At 33.2% G+C, this 16280-nt stretch overlaps 1 pseudogene; it reads right to left on the bottom strand.

Moving 5' to 3' along the window:
- Positions 1-12555: 12555 nt before the first annotated feature.
- Positions 12556-15000, bottom strand: LOC149562377 (protein trichome birefringence-like 36; annotated as a pseudogene).
- Positions 15001-16280: the final 1280 nt, after the last annotated feature.

The following is a 16280-nucleotide window of genomic DNA, read 5'->3' on the forward strand; positions in this document are numbered from 1 at the left end:
AAAATTTGTTTTGAGTGTAGTATAATTGTTGATTGATTCATTTTCAGCATTATAAGTGTAATACCCCAAAATTGGCTCATTGGCATGACTACCAATTCTGGTCTATCTGATCAATTCTAAATTCCTATTTCACCAGGCAATTCTTATTCAGATATTCACTACTTGTCTTAATTGTCAAATACAAAAAACCTTAATCTATACTAATCATGTTATCTATTTAATACATATAGTATTGACTCATATTAGTCAAAATAAACCTATTGATTAAGATTTAATTTAATTTGAAGTATTTATGCTTTAATTAAATTAAAACATCTCCTAAGGCTAATGTACTAACTAATTAAAATATTTAATTTAATATTATGCCCACTTTAATTAATTGAATTAGATTATTCAATTAAATGAAAAAGGTATGTGTGAAATCATATCTCACCTATTAAATTAAATAATATCTTTAAAATCCTCTCTTTAGTTCTAAATGGAAACTCTAAGTGAACTACTTCTTGAAATTGAAATCAATCTAGTTAACTTGCTCTCACACTTATGACAAGTTCAGTTAACTACTCATCACACTCAAATTTGAAACAGTTCACTTCACCTGCATAAGGAAGTTTCCATCTTAATTGAATCTTCTATCTAACTAACCATTCATCAAGGTTGATCCTGACCGTTGATCCATTTCTGGATTCTATTTAAGGGACTCATAATTCCTCATTACAGAGGTTAGAATTGAATTTGTATCGAATCTCTACTGAATTGTGCATTCACTCACTCATTATTAGCATAAGCTTTCATTTCTTAGATTAAATATCATATAGCTTTAATATGCATAGATATAATCTAGTGTATTTTATATGTTCTTAGAATAATTGCATTCAATATAGATTTAATTACATCAAAAACCCTTCATTCTAGAAAGGTTTGGTTGCCTACATCTCAACTCTAAGAGCATAAACAAGCAAAATCCTTCTAGATAGAAGGCAATGGGTTGCACTATCAGGTGTCTTGGGTAAACGATACCATGTTTATCCTAGGATGATTCCATAGGTAAAGACCATGTTGAAGTGTGTGTGTGAAGTCTAAGGCCACATTCTGCATATACATTTCTAGTGCCCATCGTGGGGCAGAGAAAAACAATTTTTCTGGCCTCATCTAGCTTATTTTTTGACATTTTCAGCATTCTGTTGTACCTGTTCGTACAGTATTCTAGATTTTTATGTGAAGATCTAAGGGTTTCACCTATTTTTGTACACTTCCTCACGCAAAAAAGTGCCCTCTTGTGTAGTACCTCATTTTCTCACGTGATTCAATGAAAGAGCTCACCCGGACCTGTGCATGATTTTGTGCGGTGCACACCATTTCTTTGTGCAGGTCTATGCATGATTTCACATGGGTCTATACATGATTTCGCATGGGTCTGTGCATGATTTTGCATAGTTCTATGCATGATTTCATCTAGAATTTTGACTTTTGATATTTTCATAGGTTTTGACATTTTCTAAGCTATTTTATGGGTATAAAAAGGAACAAAAAAAGTTAAATATTATTTTCCCATAGTTAAGCTTCTGTTTGACTAACGTGTTTTCTCTAAAGCATCTTTTTGTCAATTTTTCTAGTTTTTTGCTGCCTAATAGTTGTCAACAAGACATTTGATGAAGATTCCTTATAAAAACTCTCCAAACATGAACTGACTATTTGTTTGCAGGATGATTGTTGAAGATACGTTTGTCAAAGATCAAATATTAAAACCCACAAAACAATGTTTTGTCTTCCTTCTTTTAAAAGATAGTCTAATTAGGGCTTGTGAACTTCGTAGGGTGCAAGATAGAAGAATAGGGGATTATGCTCTTCACCACTTGGAGGTCATGACCAAGGGTGAATTAGAAACCTAGATGCTAGATGGCATTCCAAAGAAGGCAAGCAGCTTAGTGTTTCTCTAGTGCTAATCCTTTTCTATGATGAGATGATGGTTTCCTTTCAAAGGGATCAAAATCTTTAGGAAGGATGAGTCTAGATTGATTAAGCTAAGTTAGTAATTAACATGTTCTATGTGTTTGGGTGAGAAAGTAAGGTAGAGGAGTATGCTATTTCCCCTTAAGGGAAATTAGAAACTTTGACCCTTGTGTTTGAACCACCAGTTCGAGTCAATCCTTTAGAGGGCCTGCTAGAGTGATTCAACCTCTGTGAATGACCCAAGTAAGCACACTCCTTTTTCAAGAGATTCAAACTCACTATAATCAAGATGCTTTGTAGAGTGAAAGACTCCAAAGCCGGATTAATTTCTTTCCCCTTGATTCTTGATATTGCTTATCGAGGGGAAGCTCTGTTTGTTGCACTAGCTAGTGTCGGCCCCAGTCTTGCTAAGAAAGTGTGTGCACTCTCAGATGCTAGTGTGGGTTGTTGGTATCAACTCCGCTTGTGGAGCCACTGAGAATTAATATGAATAGAAGCCAAGTAAAAACCTTTTAGTTAGAAGCTACCTAGTTCACCTCCGAAAGGAGGCATAATCTTTGTGCAAGGAGGGGAAAGAATCTCTCCTATAGATCTCACCATAGGCATGCTACTAGAAATTAGAAGGTAGTATACATGCTTGTCCCCTACCACAAGGGTGCTCATTCAACATATACTATTGAGTCCTTTGAATACACCAAAAACATGGGCACCCTCTAGGGGGTGACATGGTTGTGTGAGGTGCACACATGTGCATAAATTGTGGGACAAAGGTTTTGCATTCTCTACCATTTTCTATTTCTAGGGATAAAGCATGTTTGTTATTGAGTTCTAAATGTGTCCAAACCTTCTTAAACAAACTAAAATTCAAGACTCCCCCATCCCTCTGAGTTTCTTTTCCCTCAATTGGATTGTATTCAACTACTGCTTGCTTCCTGTGTCCTATTGAAAACACTTTGTCTTGTTTTAAACCCAACACTACTTTAAAAATCCCAAATCAACCCTGCAATCTATCCATTATCTATCAAACAAAACTACAATCCATCCAAAACTGTCCAAAATTGTTGAAAATCTCTTCAAAATATAACTCTATTGTCAGTCTAGTCCTAAATTTTGCACACAACTTTGCAAGACTTCGCGCAAGATCCTTTTGTATTGTCACTTCTTTGCATGGCTCTGTATAGGTTATCATGCAAATAGTTGTACATCTTCACATGAGATCTTGCCTTAGTGTCCTTATTTTGTTGCCAAACTTTGCACTTTTTCGTGTAGCCTAGAGCACATCCTTGTGTGAAATTTTTATGTTGTTCTGAGTCTTCACATAGCCTTGTGTCCTTTCTCGCATGCCTCCTAGAGTATCTTCACATGGGATCTTGATGAAAACTATCAAACTAGTCTATCAGAGCTATCTGCACTCTATGTCTAGTCTATTTCCTACAACAATTTACCTCTTTTCTACTTGTAGACAATCCCAAACAGCAGCATCCTGCTTAGTTGATGACTTGTGATCCATACTTTGACTAGTCTTGTCTTTTAGTTATCTTGTTATTGTCCTTTTGTGTTCATCATACTTGGTGTCACAATAGTCATAAACCTTGGTTGTTCTAGCCATTACTCAGACAACTCATACCTAAGTATACAACACTCTTATCTTGTCCTTTTGAGACTATGTTCTAGTGTGGTCCTTGTCTAAGCTTTTCCTTTTTTTCATTGTTTATGACTGTGGAAACTTAACTTATGTTCTAAAACTTGGCTATCACTACTTGAAACATAGTACATCAAAATGGCTAACAATAAATGTGCTAAATCCAATGTTCTTAGTGAGGAAGAAGAGCTACTTATTACAAACATGAAGCAAGAAATCCAATCAATGAGTGCTCAACTTCAAACACTGAAGGAGGAAGATGAAACATCATCAAACAAATTCTCCTTGAGATAAAATTTCCCTTCCTCCTATGACAACCAAAAATCAAATTCTTGTGATCTTCAATCCAAGATATATGAGAACACCTCACAAACACCCAAGAAATCTAGAAATATCTTTGAAGAAAAACCTTGGGAACCTAAACCAAAGCATGATTTCACCCCTTTGGGAAGATCTTATGAATCAACTTTGGAAGAACTTCTTTAAAAGAAAATCATTGTGTTACCTAAGGTCACTTTGGTGGTAGTTTCCTTTATGAGTAACTATTGTGCTTATCATAGACATAATTTACATAAAACTTCACATTGTAAGGAGCTGAAAAACAAGATCCAAGATCTCTTTGATAATGATGTAATTTGAAAATCTAAGCTCTTATCTACTATATATTATACTCTCAAGAAGGATCAACATCATGAAACCAAGTCTAGTAATGGTTTAAATGTGACACTTATCTCTTCCAATATACAACCACCTTCTAAAGTGTCCAATCATTCCAACACATATTCACCAAACAAAGAACTCGCTACTCCCCTTGTTGACTATGTGTACCCTCAAGGACTACCTTTGAAAGAAAATCAAGCCAATAGATATTGGACTGCAAGTCTTTTCACTACCTTCACAGATCATACTTCTTCATGCCCTGCTATGCCTATGAAGTCCACTCCAAGTAATTTTCATTCTGAACTTCAAGAGCCTATTATGCAGACTCCGGCAAAAGATTCAAATATAGAGTCAGATACTCCCTCATCCTCAAAATTGGTTTTGTGTCAAGAGGACTACTTAAATGATGAAGAAACAAGTATTGATCAAGAGCCACATAGTCCTCCATCTCCCATGTCATGCACCTCTACTAAGCAAGATCAAGATATTCCTTCCACCATCCCTAAGGATATTATTAAAGACCAAGAGAAGGATACTTTTCCGATGATACCTAAAATTCCTTTTGAAGGGAAAAGCTTTCCCTCACCCTCTTGTTCTACCTTGCTACATTCACTTCAAAACTATTCTCAAGCTTTAGATACTCCTATTAAAGGTATTTCTTCTATAACACTTACTCATAAATCTATTGATGGTGTTGGTCATGTTGCTCACTCTAAATATGTTGATATCCCTACTCATGGTCCATTCACATTTTCTAAATATATCCTTTGTCCCTATCCATCTAAGCTAAAACCTTCAAACCTTCCATCCATATTGGGACCTTATGTTCCTCTATCTCCTACTTCCACTCTTAGCTCATTACATGTTCCTCCTACCCTTCCCCAAGATCAATAAAGATACACATACTTGAACTCTTCACATCCACCTTTCCATCTAAACTAGTCATATTGGCCTCATTCATCCACAAGTCCCAAGTCCTTTGGAAGCAATTTGGATGATTAACTCAAACACAAGTCCATGAATCCATCCTCAAAAGTTCACTATGTCTCCTCTAATTGACATGTGAATGTCAAGAAGGAAAATATGCAAAAGAGACCACAAAGGTCCACTATTCAAAGAGCTCAACCAAGGAAAGTGTGGGTTCTTAAATCTGTTATTGAAGAAATGCATTCCAAAGCATCTAATGAAAAATCAAAAGCTATATGCATTCCCAAGTCTCTCTTGAAGGACTTGAATATTGAAAACAAATAAAAGGTTACAGTTAAGCTTCCAAAGGCTACCACTCCATCTTCTTCCCAACATCTTCCTAAAAAGGTTTCAAAACCTTACACTCCACCTTCCTTCAAAATTATTCCACCACCTCATACATCTAAACCTCATACTATTCCATCCATATTCCCTCCATCATTCCACTACCCTTTTAGGTGTGTGTCAATGTTGATCTTGCCCACTTTTTCTTCTACCCTTGCACATCCCTTTCAATACCCTATCCATTCCACCTTTTATCCTTCCATCCCATTCATCTCATCCATAGCCTAAAACCTTATCCTCCATATATCATTTCTACTATCTCCCTTCCATTACCTTATCAGCATCTTTGAGTGTACCTTGCTATGGCCTTGGCTTATCATAACTTATCTTTCTTATAGGCATGCTATATAACTTGAGAAAGGCTTGAATTCTTTCCAAAAAAACTCTAAAATTCTAAAAAAGGAGAAAAAAAAAAAAAAAAAAAAAAGAAGAAAAAGTACCTTGGTGAAAATTGGAAACAAGCATCTTGGTAGAAAAAGTAAAGACAAATAAATCCATCCTATGGTTAAAACCACTTTTTGTGGCACCTTGGATAAATACCATGATGAAAACCTAGTAAACGGGCATCATGCATAATTCTTCCATCCATGACATCCTATCATTATCTTTCTTATCCTTCAAATGTCCTCATTCCCAAAGTCATTCACTCATAACCTCCTTAACAAACTTTGCTATCCTATTTAGTAAACCCTTTGGTCTTGATCAATAAAAGAGAGAAGAAAACTTAGTTCTTAGCAATCTCATGACATGGTCATTTTCTTGGATTACTTATGTGACACCCTTCATTACACCATGAGCTTATATTGTTATATCTTTTTTCCTAGCTTGGGTAATCTTGTGAAGACTTTCCTTGAGGGTAACATTCACCACTTCATACTCCTTGCCTATCCATCTCCACTTATCCACCATCTTACTACTACATCTCATCCTACACCTTGCTAGACACTGGAACAAAATCAAGGTAATCCTTGTTGAGAGCTAGTAATCTCTAAAAAAAAGTTCTAAAAATTTGAAAATATCCTAAAAAAGACTTAAAATTTGCAAAAAGTCCTAAAAAAATTGTTACCCTAATGAAAACCTGGCAATAAGTGTCTTGGTAACACAAAAAAATTGAAAAACCCAAAAAATACAAAAATACAAAAAAATTGAAAAGGTGCCATTGGTGAAAACCTAGAAATAGACATTGTGGTAGCAAAAAAATGAAAAGCCCTACCAAGAAGGTGAAAACCTAGCAAATAGGTGCCTCTTGTTCCCAATGTTCCATTCTATAGCACATCTTTTGGCTCCCTATATAGTTTCATTACTACTTTTCTTGCTTTCCACTCATGTATCCATGGATTGAGTCTTGTCACAACTTTGGGGCACTATTCCCTAGTGTCCTAGAATCTCTTTCACGACAATCACCAATCATTTTGACTCTGTCTGCTTACTGTCACCAGTGTCACTCTTGCTGAGATTATCCTCATAGAATCTCTTGCACAATAGTTACCAGTTGTTTCAACTGCATCTGCCTACTATCACTAGTGTCACTCTTTGTCAAGATTCTCCTCATAGAATCTCTTTCACAATAGTCACCAGTTGTTCTCAATTACATCTACCTACTATTGCTTGTGTCATGGTCCCAGAATTTCTTTATGGAACATCTCTCTTGCATCATTCACCAATTGTTCTAACTATGTCTGTCTACTATCTCTTAGTCCTCTTTAGGTTCTTCATCTTGAAGATTCCTCTTTTCACCTCAGTCACCAATCATCCTAACTACATCTGCCTACTAGTGTCACCCTATTGAAGAGATTTCTTTCATCTATATTTTGGACATTGACACTTAATATCAATCCCAAAAACATTGAACTCAAAATGACATGTTTGGATACGCTGAACATTTTCTTTTTTTGTTCTGTTTTTTCTTTATCATGTCTCCTCAAATAACTTGATGATGTCATTTCTAACTAGAGAAGCAATGACTACGGGCATGATCTTTTCTTTGCTTTTTGTTTGTGCTTTAGTTCTAATAAGTTGACATATTCCTATAAGAGGGGTGTCCACTATAAGAGCCTCCATCTCATATTAGATGGTCGGCTATAGCTCGACTTCTTTTATATGGATACATTGATAATGTTGGTTCTTCTCCTTGTATGTTGGAGTGAACTCTTAATGCTATAGTACATACTGATACTCATCCTACTAAGTGAATGTATGGGTCACTGTGATTATATCTAGCACACTTTTGTCTCAGGTTACGAACATAAGGGTCATTGCAGATAGAATACTTACTAAATACTTAGCATAAGACGGATCTCTTGTGTGTTTGGCATGTCTGCCATGCAAGTGACATTATGGTCATCCTAACATTTATGTTTTGATGCTTATGTTAACTTGCTACATTAAAAAGGGTAAATGTTCTGGTCATTTTGGCTTCTTGTGCCTCGAATGCTTACATTTAATCTCGACAAACCTATAACATATGTCCTAGAGATATTTCCATGATTTCAATGTCATTTTTTCAAAATGTATTTTAGAAAAAGTCAATGCAAGTCAACTATGCTCAATTTTGGTCAACTTTTGGTCAAACTTGGTCTTCTAGACCTCAAATCATGTTGTAGTGACTCTGAATTTTCTTCTAATTATTTTAATCCCTTCTACATTCTATTAAATCTCAGATTTCTTCTACATATATTTATCTACTACTTTACATCATATTTCTGGTGTATCATCTTTTGATTTCACTCTCGAGGGGTCAAGATGATTACATCATTGAATCTTTCAAAACCAATGCTAAATTAATCTGAATCTTCATCACTTAAGGAATCTTGTTCCCATCTTATGTCCTCATCACTTGGGGCATCTCATTGCTAGGGGCATCTTGTTCCCCTCTATCTAAAATCTTTGTCATCTATTTCATCTTGTCATCAATTGATCACACTTTATCGCATCTTCTAAAGAGTTCTATGGATAGGTATCGAGATAATCTAAACCTCGACTCTTGAGGATCAAGCCTCATTCTGGGGATGATTCTATGACTCATAATTTGATCTTGTTATCTTTTATCGATTCAGGTATCTAGATGTTCTATCTAGACCCTTAAAGGTTAAGCTCCATTCTGGAGATAATATTTTAAATTCTATCAATTTCAAGTCTCTAGATGTTTTATCTGGATCCTTAAAGATTAAGCTCTATTCTAGGGATAATCTTTTAAATGCTATCAATTTTAGGTATCTAGATTTTCTATCTAGATCCTTAAAGGTTAAGCTCCATTCTGGAGATGATATTTTAAATGCTATCAATCTCAGGTATCTAGATGTTCTATCTAGATCCTTAAAGGTTAAACTTTTTTCTAAAGAAAACCTTTAAAATGCTATCAATTCAAGTATCTAGGCACTCTACTTCGATTCCTTAGGATTAAGCTCTGTTCTGGAGATGGTCCTTAAAACCTTATCAATTGGTCTCCATGACATCAACTTTGGAACCAATCTTATTTCCTAATCTGTGCATCACACTTTCTGATTTTCTTTGAATCGAACGTGTTGCTCACACATTCATTCAAAGAGGGGCAAAATGTAATACCCCAAAATTGGCTCATTGCCATGACTACCAATTCTAGTCTATCTAATCAATTCTAAAGTCCTATTTTATTAGGCAATTCTTATTCTAATATTCGCTACTTGACTTAATTGTCAAATGCAAAAAACCTTATTTTGTACTAATCATGCTATTGATTTAATTCCTACAGTATTGACTCATATTAATCAAATTAAACCTATTGATTAAGATTTAATTTAGTTTGAAGTATTTATACTTTAATTAAATTAAAACATATCCTAAGGCTAATGTACTAACTAATTAAAATATTTAATTTAATATTATGCCCACTTTAATTAATTGAATTAGATTATTCAATTAAATGAAAAAAGTATTTGTGAGATCATATCTCACCTATTAAATTAAATAATATCTTCAAAATCCTCTCTTCAGTTCTAAATGGAAACTCTGAGTGAACTACTTCTCGAAATTGGAATCAATCTAGTTAACTTGCTCTCACACTTATGACAATTTTAGTTAACTACTCATCATGCTCAGATTTGAAATAGTTCACTTCACCTACACAAGGAATTTTCCATCTTAACTGAATCTTCTATCTAATCCTAACCATTCATCAAGGTTGATCCTAACTGTTGATCCATTTCTAGATTCTATTTAAGGGACTCATAATTCCTCATTACAGAGGTTAGAATTGAATTTGTATCGAATCTCTACTGAATTGTGCATTCACTCACCCATTATTAGCATAAGCTTTCATTTCTTAGATTAAATATCATAGAGCTTTAATATGCATAGATATAATCTAGTTTATTTTATATGTTCTTAGAATAATTGCATTCAATATAGATTCAATTGCATCAAAAACCCTTCATTCTAGAAAAGTCTAGTTGCCTGCATCTCAACTCTAAGAGCATAAACAGGAAAAGTCCTTCTAGATAGAAGGCAATGGGTCTTACTGCCAGGTGTCTTGGGTAAACAATACCATGTTTATCTGAGGATGATTCCATAGGTAAGGACTACATTGAAGTGTGTGTGTGTGTGTGTGAAGTCTGAGGCCACATTCTGCATATACAATAAGTTTTAGATCACACTTCACCATTGTATTCTAGATAACATACCACCAAACTCACACTGAATAAAACCCAATATGGCTTTCACAGTGCAAAGACCCCAAATAGAATTTCATTAAAAATGTTCTGCACTACTATAAGAATTAAATCTATCATTTATGCTTTCATGTAGACAAAATGGAATCTATAAGCTGAAACTTCAAAGTTAATGCTTCTCCCGAATTCACAATTTCCATTTGAGAAAAAAAGTTTAGCAAAAATAATTTGAAACATTCATAATTGAACAAATTTAAACCAGTTTAGGAAGGCAACATTAACACCATAGGTTAGACATTAAAAAACTACTAGTAGATTCGTACAAGCCATTGCACTTTCCTCAATACAAAGATGACATGGTACAAACTTTGAACAAATAATGAATATAAATGTTAAGAACATGTAAACATCAAAAAATATTCAATATTGTAAATGCACCAATAATATTTTACTTTGTAATGGCACCTACAAAAGAAGAAGAATCATACCATACAAGAGTACATCCTACCTATGGATACACTATATGATTCCTAAAGATATTGCAAAATTTCAAGAATTTTAGTTGTCTTGTTGCATCGATATCAACTTGGGTAATGTGAAAATTAGTCTAAATAAGCACCCAAGTCATTTCAATTGCATTAACATCCAAAACCTTGTTAGTGTTCTAGATTCCCTATAAATAGAAGCATAAATAGTCAATGTACTTGCTTCTCCATCTAATATTGATAGCTACTATAGTGAGAATCATAACCCCCTTTAGTATGTCCATAACTTGGACCATATCCTCCAATTGGGGCTGAGTGACCAGCACTCGAGCCATAACTTCTAGTAGTGCCAAAAAGACCAGTGCTTGGACCATAACCTCTAATTGGGCCAGAACGTGTAGCACTTAGACAATAACCTCTAGTAGTGCCTACACTTGGACCATAAATGCCCAATATTTTTCCATGGGGAAGTGTACATAGGGTATGTTTCAATGTCTACCATCTCATCATCAACATCTTCTACCTCCTCCCCTACATCATCATTCTTATGTCCTGCCAATACACAACTTAAATAAGAGTATTTGAAACTTCATATCAAGCACTACTATTATTTCAATCTTACATAGAAAAAAATGAAAATAAATCATTACCTCATGTCAATGTCCATAAAATAAGTAGGCATTTAGTATTTACTAGTTTATTTAAAACAAAACTTATAAAAGTTGAACTAGACTTACACTAAGTGGCATATCATTGTTGGACAAGTCATTGAGGTCAACCAAAAATGAATCTACAAGAGTGGCCTGCAAGACAAAAATTCTCAAATTAGATAACATTCTAGTCAATAGAATATAGCTTACATGAAAGAAAAAATAAAATACATAACAAGCCATATGAGGAGCAATAACAAGAATTCAAATATCTCATGCCAAAATGTATTGTGCCCTTCAATTACAATAACCCATTATATCTACCTTGACCATTAATAACCCATTGTATATACCTAAATATCTCATCACAAAATTTGAGGAACTAATCAACTGCCACTATAACGAAACAATCTTCCAAATTTAAATCCAACTCAACATACAACTTCAAATTCAATTTTGTTAGATTGTTTCCTGTAGAGTTCAACTAAGGTTTTATTAAATATGGATATAGTGGATACCTCTCCCTTATTAAAATGGTGATGCTAATAATGGATGAATTGGAGGCAATCACTAACCTCAAGGTTTAGTCCTCTATAGTTTGGTAAATAAGGTCCCTAACTCTTACTTTTTTGCATTATTTCAATTTTCTCATTCTCACTGTTATTGTGTGGTAATAAAATCCTTTGCCTCTCCTACAACTGTATTGACCTTTTGACATTTTTTAATGGGTGAGTAGACCATATTGACTTATTGACTTAATGACCAATTTTTTTGACAATGTTTCATCAATACTTGTGATTTTAAAGTTTTTAGTACAATGATGATTAACCAAAATTGGCATTTGATATCTTTCAACTTAATTTTTATTAACAAAATATAAATATGCTAAATATGATGCATCTACACTATTGATCACCACTATAACTCATAAACATTATCTTTCGCATGAAATTAAGTCTATCTTTGATACCTTCCCTAATTTACATGGGAATACAAAAGTTGATTCCAAAATCAGCTACACCTAGGTTACACCAATGGCTATAGTCTCCATTGCCACTACCAACACAATATTCAGAGGGATGTGCATCCTTGCATAGCTAGCGCAATCCTATTATATCCAACAAAAAAAGAGGAAAATTTGTGTTATTCACAACATGTTTTAGTATTGACACATGAAATGATAATGGAGGATTGTATACAGATGTGCTCTACAATGGCTCTGTATCTTTCTCACACCTGTATTAAAATCATGCCAATTATGTTAACTGGAGTTCAAGTGGACATGTTCAGATTGAAATTAATCATGAAAAACATTTTAGGGCTTGATTGTATGAATTATTTCTACCAATGTTATGAATCATACTTTATGATCTTCTCTTTGTCTATTGTTATACTTTCTTTATTCTAATGATAGATCATGGTGTATGACAAACAACATTCATGGAAAGAAGTTTCATATAATCAAATTATGATAGAAATTTTGTCATGAACAAATAATAACTCTAACAATGCAATGTGATTTACTACGGTGCATGATAATAAAAATTTAAAACTTGTTGAGTAAAATTAGAAATAAGTATCATATAAGATGACCAACATTGAATGGCAAGGTGCCATGGTGCTAAAAAATACTATTGATTTCTTGAAATCTTCTTGTTAATTTACCCAATTTTTCCCAACTGTTTAGGGATTTTCTGTAAGCAACCATTTTGTCTATATTTTTGTATGTTGTACTACCTTCCATGGCTATGCCCCATTAATTTATACATGATTAAACCTTGTATCATATCTCTATTTGTCATGAAATATTCATTCAAACTTTTCCATATAGCTTGAAAAAAAATTCGGTTAGATTAATCATTTTCTTCTCTCTTTTGTTCATTTTGATGAAGGATTGTAGAATGTGAATATGAAATATTGATAGAAAGATTCATATAATCTAATAAAGAAATATTCAAACTAATATTGTGATGATAGATCATAGAATATAAACCAAAGTATTAGTAAAATTTGAAATATATCATATAATCTTATGTTCTTCCACTATTGTCACCACTATGATCCCACTAATGTGATGACTCAAAAACTAGGAAATCTTCCTCCTTCCAATACCTCCATTAGTTTGTATAGTATCCAAGTGAATAATCTTTGTCCCCTATTCATTAGTCTCCAACTCAACCAAGAATGGAGCCTAGAATAGTTCAATTGTAACATTATAATCCTGCAATCAGCCAATCAAATATTTATAACTCAGATATATCCTTACAAAACAAAAGAAAAAAGATTGAAGTGAATACATTGTACAACTTACCAAAGTTGTGAATGTTGCAAGAGGACTCTTATTAACCATAGATTTCCTACTCAAATTGACCTCTTCTTATGGAGTCCCCAACAAACATTAATCTCTTTCCTCTCGACTTCTCTAACATATCCTTACTATTGAACCTGATACACAATTTTAAATCTAATATCTACAATTAATAGTTGTAGATGTTCTTAAATTGGCATATTTTAATCAACATTTCTTAGTGCACTTCCAATGTTTGGGGTCTACGCTGTACATCTCTTTTAAGGCTACTTGGATTAATTTTAGGTAAATGGACTTGGGTATACAAAGATAAATGAAAATGGACTGTTCATCATTATCTGAATGGGTTATTTTTAGAGTTTCATATATTTATGATAGGGTTCATTATTTTGGAAGATTGATTGTAAACAATCTGAATTTGATTTTTTATACCTATTTTATTTATCAACATTGGTGTTACAATAAAATTGTCAATATAAAAATTTATCTATCAGAAAAATCATTTACTCGTCATTGATCACAAGAGAAGGCTTTAATGAATTGGCCTAAAACATTGAAAGTAAATTGGATTTACGATAACCAAATTCAAATAGATATACTATTTCAAGTTATTCATCATTAGCAAGAAATTAAACAAAAGCTATCCATTAATAATAGCTCAAATAAAAAAGAGTTCATTATTTTTGAAGATTCATTGAAAAGATTCTGAATTAGATTTTGTAAATTAATTTTATCCATCAAATTTTCATATTATATTCCATGATCTCTTGTCAAAAAAAATATCAAAAAGAAAATGTCTATCATACATCAAATTAAGACAGAACCCATATACTTATCATTGATCAAAAGTTCATCTTAATGAAATTAGCCTAAACTATTGAAGATAAAATGGATTCATGAGAACTACATTCAAAATAGATATATAACAAGAAACTAAGTAGAAGTTTCCCATCAAGAGGAGTTCAAATTGCAAAACAAATAAAAACCAATTATGCAAATTTTACGTGCGAATGGTACAACAGTCTGGCTACCATCTCCATTTCTCATAATCTAAATCTAGTCTCCCATTCAGTTTGCAATTTTTTTGGGTACTAATGTATGGACAATCTGTAGCATTATAAAGTGGATATGAAGCATCATGAATCCACTTCCCTAAAAACTAATTGTGTAGAGTTTCTATGAGACTTGTTCCAACAATATTTTATCTATGAATACCACCATTGTTCCCCTAATATAATTTAAAGTGTTCATCACTCCTTTCTGTAGTAACACTACCTTGAATTCTAGCATCACCGGTTATGCAAAGAACTATTATTATATATAACAATAACAGAAACATCTCCATTAAAAAAATTGGACATTAATCTTTTACCCTTATCCAAAAGAAATAACATACCATATTCATCGATCAGAGCATCATAGTCATAGATTGTAATAATAAAGGGGCCTCTTGTTGTATGACAAAAGTTGCTTCCTCCATGATACTACAAATTGTGCAACTCAAATATTAATTCTACATATGATGTTGATGAAAGAGTTCTAAATACTTAATGTTGTATGCTCCAATAGGGGTCTCACATCATTCACAAAATACAATAGAGATAATACCTACTATATGCTAAAAAGGTGTTCTACCTAATATATTTTAAAATGAAATATACCTATATATGGAGCATAAATGGAAATGAACAACTCATACACTTATTATCTAAAGGATTAAAGAGGGCCAAATTCTTAAGGAATATTCATTAAATTTTGGCCATGTATGACTACTTTTTTTTCAACACATTAAGACTTTCTATTGAATTGGAAATATCTAGAATTTGGTGCACCCTGAAATGATTAACTCTCTTAGGTGCACATGAGCCTATTTAACATAAAACATTCAAAAATTATTAAAACATTTAAGTTACAAATTTAATAAATTTGACAATGAAGATACTTACATTGTTGCCACCTTTCCACAACTCTTATAATTGATGTCTGCAAGATAACCAATATTCATAGAGATTTTAACCTCATTATTGCATGAAACTTGACATTAAAATCAAGAGATTGTTCCTTTGAAACTCATCTACAAATATTTCCAAGTTAAATAGGAGACATCAACAAGATGAAAGAACCACGAGTACTCAATAACTCTACAAATAGTTGCATGGTCTTCTATCTACACTCCATGGAATCTAAAGGATCAAACTTTGATTTGACATTTCATGTGAATGTGACCTTTGATAAAAGGTATTTGTACAATAGCATCTAAATGGTCAAAACCAATATCAAAGTTATGTTTCACATAATAGATTACATTAAATTTCTTTTGTATGCAAAGGTTAATTAGAATGAATATTTTAGGCAGATCCACAGTTTCTAATTGATGATTAATCCATATGCAATGTTGGGAATTCTAGTTTGGCTTAAAGACTACCTTCCAAAGGAGTAGTATATTGGAATAAGATATCTTTATGGAAATCAAAGATCTTTTGGGTGTTGCATGCCTATCCTACTATCTACCTTGACCTACAGCAATGATACTTGAGCTAGATTTTCATTACATTAGTAGTCAAACACTATCCTAGTGAGAGCAAGGTTTCTAGTAAAAACCTTGTAGGAGCCCACTCATCCCTA

This window comes from Cupressus sempervirens, chromosome 4, assembly GCF_028749045.1.
Source record: "Cupressus sempervirens isolate cs-2001-9-10 chromosome 4, ASM2874904v1, whole genome shotgun sequence".
In the NCBI taxonomy this organism is placed as follows: Eukaryota; Viridiplantae; Streptophyta; class Pinopsida; order Cupressales; family Cupressaceae; genus Cupressus; species Cupressus sempervirens.